General features: G+C 40.8%; 1 pseudogene across 1 annotated transcript in view; it reads left to right on the top strand.

Moving 5' to 3' along the window:
• Positions 1 to 1,498, top strand: part of LOC307044693 — a 14,199-nt pseudogene extending 12,701 nt beyond the window's left edge. Inside the window, exons 12-13 of the transcript XR_013810687.1 lie at positions 437 to 483; positions 610 to 1,498. The product of XR_013810687.1 is annotated as an uncharacterized misc_RNA (transcript). The remainder of the gene's footprint in view (positions 1 to 436; positions 484 to 609) is intronic.
• Positions 1,499 to 8,054: the final 6,556 nt, after the last annotated feature.

Here is an 8,054-nt window from a genome sequence, read left to right as displayed (position 1 = left end):
CCTCTTTTAAACACATTGATGAACTATCAGATGTCCTGTGAATTCATCATCATAATAATAATAATAATAAATGGTATGGTCAAAGCACCTTTCATTGCTCAAAGCAAACCCAAAGTGCGTTGCATGAAAGATGCTTTTAAATAAAGTTCATTGATTTTCCTCTTCAGATTCCAGGTAAGAGAAACACTCATTGACTGCTGCTAGCAGATGCTGAGGGAACACTAACTGAACACTGATCAACTCTTACATCTTATTCTCTGAGAAATAATAATTGAAGTTAATGAGCTTTATTTATCGACTGATCTAAAATGATATCGTGAACATGTAGCTTCATCTGTGGAGAATAACAAAGCTCTGAGTTTGAGAGTGATGTAATGTCCATGTCTCCATGCTGCTCTGACCCCCCCCCCCCCCCCCCCCCCGCCCCTTCTTTCAGGATGGAGCCTGCTGGAGTCCGATGGTTGAGACCCGGTCTGAGGAAGTGTGAGTGTGGTTTAATTTGATTCATGAAAACAAAGCAGCCACCATCTTCAAATATAACCTTCATCATCAAAGTGTCAATAAATGAACAGCTGATAGATGAATAACTGCTGCTGTTCCTCTCCTCAGATTCCTGTGAACTCTCACTCGACACAAACACAGCACACAGAAACCTCAAACTGTCTGAGGACAACAGGAAGGTGACACGTGTGGAGGAGGAGCAGCCATATCCTGATCATCCAGAGAGGTTTGATTACTGGTGTCAGCTGATGTGTAGAGAAGCTCTGACTGGTCTCTGTTACTGGGAGGTCGAGTGGAGAGGAGGGGTTTATATATCAGTGACTTACAGAGGAATCAGGAGGAGAGGAGAGAGAGAGGACTGTGTGTTTGGAAGGAATGATCAGTCCTGGAGTCTGAGCTGCTCTGGTGACGGTTACTCTGTCTATCACAATAACACAGTAACACACACCTCCTCCTCCTCCTCCTCCTCCTCCTCCTCCTCCTCCTCCTCCTCCTCCTCCACCTTCTCCTCTGGTAGAGTAGCAGTGTATCTGGATCATCCTGCTGGCTCTCTCTCCTTCTACAGAGTCTCCTCTGACACACTGATCCACCTCCACACCATCAGAACCACATTCACTGAACCTCTCTATGCTGGGTTTAGGTTCTGGTCACCTGGTTCCTCAGCGTCTCTGGTTCCTCTGTAGGAGGAAGAGTCTCCTCCTGTTCCAGAGACTTCCTCCCTGCTGCCCAGAGAGTTCAGTCTGTTCAGGATCACAGCTGATGTTAGACCAACGTTGTTTAAAACATATATTTCCATCTATTTGTTTTTAACCGTGGTGTACTTGTTATGTGTTTTTACTTATTGTTCTTCTTTATTATTAATAATGTCTTCCTGCTTTGTTATATTTGAATATACAGTCTACTCTTTTCACTTTATCTGCACTATACATCTTTTGATGTAATAATGTAGATTTCCACTTTTCGGGACAAATAAAGGAATTCTGATTCTGAAAATATGCTTTTGCTTCAGATTCAATATCTTCACTGTGATTCAGGAAAGTGCAACAAACATCACTTCACACACAAATACAGATAGAAATCAAACACATGGAAATACAGAAAAATAAATAAGATTTAAAGAAAAGAAAACCTCTGGAGCGCTCTCTGAGCTTTCACTTAGTTTGAACAACAACACGTCTTTCTGTTGTGTTTGCAGTTTTTTTTGGCGAGAGAGATTTAGTTTAACCGTATGACGAATAAATAAAAATTGTAATAATAATAATTATAATAATATTAATAATAATAAAAAGGAAATAGAAATACTATACAAAAATAATCACAATTATAATAGTAAGAAATAATAATACAAAAATAAAAAATAATAATAAACACTCAAATTAAAACAATTAAAAATAAATAAAACAAGACAGTGATACAAATACAAATTAAATACATTTAAATAGAAAGACTTTCAAACAAATATTAAAGTGTTTTTTTTTTCGTTTTAAAGTGTGAAAGACAAAAATATAAATAAATATGATAAAACATTACATAACAACTTTAGAAAATATTATTTAAAAACCAATCATGATAATAAAATACATTCAAAATAAAGATGTGTTGTGTTTTGGCCACTCAGTCGTGTACAAAGCTTTTCTGTCTGCTGCTTTCAGAAAGAGACAGAAACCAGTTTGTGGCTCAGTGGTTAGCGCAGATTCAAGATTCAAGGCTTTCATTGTCACGTGTGCATAGCTACCGTGTAGTTATGACAACGAAGATCTGAGGTCACAGGCTCCCCCATCAGAGCTACACAATAACACAGATAGGCTACAACAGTACAAGTAAATAAAATAGAATATAGTAGAAACAGTGCAGCCCATAACCAGTGCTGCTGTGTGAATGACAGCTCAAACCCTGAGCCAGGGAGACGAACACATACTGGACTGTGAATACAAATCAAATCTCTCTGGCCAGAACTACAGAAAAGGATAGGGGACACGTCTGCTCCCCCATGAAGTGGAACCACTGTACAGATCTTAACCTCTGCCTAACGTTGGCAGTAACATAATAAACTTCTAATGTACTAAAGACTGGTGTTTACATGGTGTTTGTCCTCGGTTCCCCTCCTCCACTCCTCCGCTCGCATCTCCTGTGGGCGGGACTAAGACGCAAGGATAGGAGTCGAGGAGAGAATTGAGAAAGGGCTATAGGTTTTGAAATATCATTGGGATAACAGGTAGAGGTCGTAGAGACAGGCTTTAATGCCCTCTCAGAGTCTTCATTCATAAGACTAGCGTTACGGGGCGGGATGAGTGTCTTCCTAGTTGGTTAAGTTAGAAAGATATTGACAGATCAATAACTCAAACACAATCGTCGTCTCTGAACAACCACAGTAAGGTAGACAACAAGCTCTAACCCCTCTTTTCTATCAAAACAAGCCAATACACACCGTCCTCCGAGCTGCTCAACTTCTATCTGAATGCAGGGACCGTCTACAAAGTGCAACACGGAAAGATTATATTTCAAAAGTAGTCAATAATTCCATTCCCACACTTCTACTGTTTATATTTGAGTTTTTTTTTAATGATCAATAACCCCTCTGCTATTCAGTAAAGTGCTTCCACTTCATGTTCACATAAATGGTCAAATGATTCAAATGAACGGTTCAAATGCACTGATTGGTTTAAAAATGTCGTGCAATTGAAGCTTTATTTTTCTGTCAATTTATTTAGGATCTGTAAACAGTACCAGCTACTTCTATAATTTTTTATCGTCACCTTGTTTAAAAATATATACTGCTATTTAGTTTGTTTTAACCATAGTGTAGCCTACTTATTATTTGTTTTTACTTATTGTGTTTTTTATTATTAATAACGTGTGCCTACTTTGATATATTTAATATATTTCTGCACTATACTTCTGCTGTTGTAATTCCGTAAATGTCCCATAAGCAAGTGTACTGTATAAATCAGGGGAAACCCCATCGTGTGGCAGCTGTACTCTTCCAGCCGCCTCTTTTGCGTTTGTTTTCCTTTTTCCTGTCTGTGTTGTTTGTGTGGGCGTGGTGGCTGTCATTCCTGGCTCCCGGCTCAACCTCCACTCACCTGCTGCAATCAGCTGTGCACCCTCCCCGACTACACACCTGATTCCCATCAAGCCATTTACAACGGCATATCAGCGGAAGCTCCACAACCTGTCAGTGCCAGATCGTTGTAAAACCACAGTGGTATAACTCCTAGCCTACTTAGCATTGTTAAGCTATTTCCTCAAACCTGGATGTTCTTCTTACATGTTTTCTTCTTGAGCTGCAGGATCATTCTCCGACCGCCGTGTTGTCGCCACCAGCCGGATTATTCTTCCCGCTCCTCCACCTCAAGATAAACCTTTTTTCAACACTCTGCCGTGTCCTGCGTTTGGGTCCTCTCAGATACCGTAACACATCGTTGTTTAACAGTTTGGTTGTATCTTCCTGGTCGAATGCACTTATTGTAAGTCGCTTTGGATAAAAGCGTCAGCTAAATGCAATGTAATGTAATAATAGTTTCCTCCGTCCGTAGTTCCCAAATCCCCATACCTCGTTAGCTTACAGAAATGTTTTAATACATGCATGTAAGTGAACATAAATGTAGAAATACATTAAAGATATATAATAATGTGTGTCCTGTTGGTTCTCAATCTATATTTATTTATTTTTTACATCATTTTCTTTTTAGTTAAAGTATTTATTTATTTATTACTGTATTATTTTTATTTCTGTATCTATTTCCACAGTTATTTATATTAGTGTTCCAGTATTTATTCAAACATGTATTTATTTATTCTTACCTATGTCATGTTCTGTCCTCCATAGATTGCAAGGAGGCTAGATGGAATAAAACCAATTTGAGCCAAGACTAAATACACTTGAGTGATGAACCCTGGCCCCCCACATCAAGAACCAATACTCAGACCTCTGGGCGACCTTCAGGGTCATAAATGTGCAAAACAATGTCTCTGCCCGACCCTGCTCAGCTTCTGAGATATACGAGATCGGGCAAGACTTTATATATATCTCATTATCGAAAATACTTCATTACATTCCATGTATACAAACCAAATACGTATTTTTATAGCATTATGTTGCGAATAAGCACCACTAAAACAGAATGGAACAAAACAAATGCATTGATAAAAGACTATAACAAATAGAAAAAGTTAAATTGTGAAATGTATGGTTTCAGAGAAATTCCGTGAACAAGAATAAAAGACAAACGCAAAGATCCTACGAGAAATTATGACAAAACAAATACAAACTTAATTTAAACTATGATACAGAAATAATAAGAACACAGACTTAGTACAACTGATCAATTGTGTTCAGGAATAAACAAATACAACACAAAAAAACAGATTGTATTAACAGAATAAGTGACACAATAGACTTTGTAGATCAGAAATAAAAGTACACAAGAAAAACGTAGCAGTACTTTTACTCCTAATACCTAATACAACGAAACATTAGAAATGATTTGTTTATCTCAAGGGGTAAATGGATGTCTACCAATCTGAAGAACAATGTTCAATTCCTATGTAAAGTGTGTTTAAACTACCATACTATAACGAGCGGAAAAACCCCGGTTTTACTTAGAACGTGTTGAAATAGTGGCGTATTTTGGCACAACGAGCTTCAACCTTATTTCGATCAGAACAAACCAATATGCAGCGTCATTATTCAAAACTCCCCTGTTATACTGGATAGTGCCACCAAAACCACTTCATTCAACGACTGCAGCACTGGGAATACCGAGGTGTCCCATCTAAGTATTGGTATGGTAGGGTATGGTCGTAAGCATAAAGTGAGCATGGGAACATACCATCTATAGCAGGTAAAACACTGGAAATGTGTGTTTCTGGATCCATCATTGTTGGGTCAAAGGCTTTGTATGAAAATAAACCAAAAAATCTAAAGCAGAGTATCAGCTGCCAATTCCCCTTTTAGCCGTAACCCTAACGCTAATTTAGGTAAAAACCCCACCCGGTAAAATTTGACTGCAATCTGTCCGGATGGTGTGTCTCAAGGGGTTAATGGATTCTAAAGGCCGGGGACACACCAAGCCGATTATCGGCGTCGTTGGGCGTCAGGCCGACGATGAGCGTCGTCACACGCCCTACTCAGATTGGTGTGTCCCGCACCGTCGTGTCTTTTCAGCCGTGCCGACACCTTTTCGGCCGAAAACCGGCAGTCGGCCACCTTTTCGGCCGAAAACCGGCAGTCGGCCAAAGGCTGTCGGCAAAAGAAATCACTCTGATTGGCTGTTCAGCTTAGCGAATCAGCGAATGAGAGGCGAAACGGAAGTGAGCTACCCAAACAAACTATTAAGATTTCATTTAACTCCAGCTCTCCTCACAGGTTGGGGAAAGCCCCGTGAGCTTCTCGCTGTAGAGTGATAATGGAACACGCTATTTGTTTATATCACGCAGTCTGTTCTTCTTCTCTCGGTTATCACGCAGTCTGTCTTCCGGTTGTTGCGTCTTTTGAATGACGAATACACACTACCGCCGCCTGCTGGTGAGGAGAGTTATTGCCACTCACGCATGCGCAGGTCGTACGTGCTTCTTGGCCGTCTGAAGTCTTTGCGGTGTGTTCCAGTGCGACACATGGCCAAGACGAGGAGACGAGAGGAGACACAACAGTCGGGGGTCCGTCTGTGTCAGTTCTTTGGTGTCAGGTTGGTGTGTCCGGGCCTTACGAGTCAGAAATTTGACAATCCCCAGCATGACAAAGCGAACTTTGGTGTGAGGCAATAGGAACGGAAATGTGGGTGAGATGGTGGAGATAACACACGTTGGAAGGGCGGTCGAGAGGATGTTACTCCAGAAATGAGAGTGAGATACCTGTACTCATCTCAGAGGTACATATTGTACTTTTTACTGGACTACACTTATCTGACAGCTGCGGTTACTCTACAAAGGAAAAACCAGATCACCAAAGAGCAGTGAAGAGATCACTTTGTGTCGTTTTAATGAATATAGTTATTCAAGCTGTGTCCAGGAAGCAGAACTCTACACAACAGAGGCTGCAAAGAGTTCAATCGGACATTATTCTGCAAAATTGCAAAAAAGTAATGACTTCCTGTTTTGATCAAACGCACTGCAGGTTAGTATAGCAGGAAACTCTGTTAAAGATCCCTTCCCAATAATTCTATTCACAAAAACATTTAATCCTGTGAACGCAGCACAGACTGAGACTCAGTCCAACCAGTCTGACTGCTAACTGTAAAAAGTGAGGTGAGGACACACACACACACACACACACACACACACACACACACACACACACACACACACACACACACACACACACACACACACACACACACACACACACACACACACACACACACAGGATAGGAAGCGCCTTCACTTCACTTCGTCTGATGTACCCTGAAGTTGATGAAGCTCAGACGAGGCTGCTACTGATGAATCTCACGGCTAACAGTTCAGTAAGTAGAGCTGTGATTGGTTGATGTTGTTGATTGTTGTGGTCGCAGAAACGCTTGAGTTGATGAACGTGTGATTGTTTAAAGCTGGGAAACAAGATGGCCTCCGAGCTGTGCGAGCAGAGAGAGAGCGCAGGTTAGTTTAAAGAGTTCCCTGTGAGGAGGAAGAGGAGTTCAGGCTGATGGGGGTCAGTCTGTCAGGAGGGCTACTGATGTGGAGGGGGAGGAAACTAGAGGGCACTAGGACCCAGCAGCCATCAGAGAGCTCACCTGGGCCTTTGCTCCTGAAACACCTGAGAGACTCTGGCTGCGTTTCATTGGTCGATCAACACGCCCTCCTGGCCCCCCCTCAGGAACTCTGATCTAAAGTCTAAACAGTGAAACTCAAACGTCTTAATGCAGTATTCTCACCTTGTTACATGTGTCCTGATAATGAAGAAGTGTACTTGTAATAGACTGTAAATTTACAACATGTACTTACAGGCAATATCTGTATCTGATGGCATTAGAATATATTCTATAAACTGTCATTCAACGGGAACTGTTTAACTACTTTTGCTGACAGACTTTTAACTTATTTCTAAGTTTTCTGTTTTCACAGAGCACATTAAGGTTTAGTTTCTGATGAAACTGTGAGGGACTCTTTCTCTGTTGTAGTCTTCTCTTCAGGTGTTCTGTGTTAAACACCAGCTGAGCAGGACGGAAGCCATTTTGTTTCTTAGTCTTTACTGTAAAAAAAAAATAACTCAAGTCCAAACACGTCAACAAACGAAAAGAAAAGGTGTGTTCAATTCAGTCGGGAAGCTCAAATATGGGACAAAAATAAAAGCTAAAGGTGTTGGAGGAGGAGGAGGAGGAGGAGGAGGAGGAGGAGGAGGAGGACCTCCAGTGGTCACTCTGAGGAACTGCAGCTGGTTTCTGGTTTCTCACAGAGGAGGACAAAGGACTCAGATCTTTAGTTTCAGAAACATTAGTGAAACCACAGAGTGATAATAATCTGTTTCAGGTCCTCTATTCAACACTTCACTAAAGTACAAGTTTAAACATCAAAATATACTTAAAGTGCAAAAGTACTCATTCTGCACCAGTTCATAA

Source organism: Notothenia rossii, assembly GCF_949606895.1.
Source record: "Notothenia rossii genome assembly, chromosome: 6".
Taxonomy (NCBI): Eukaryota; Metazoa; Chordata; class Actinopteri; order Perciformes; family Nototheniidae; genus Notothenia; species Notothenia rossii.
The sequence above is the reverse complement of the archived record's forward strand: the minus strand, read 5'-3'. Positions and strand labels throughout refer to the sequence as shown.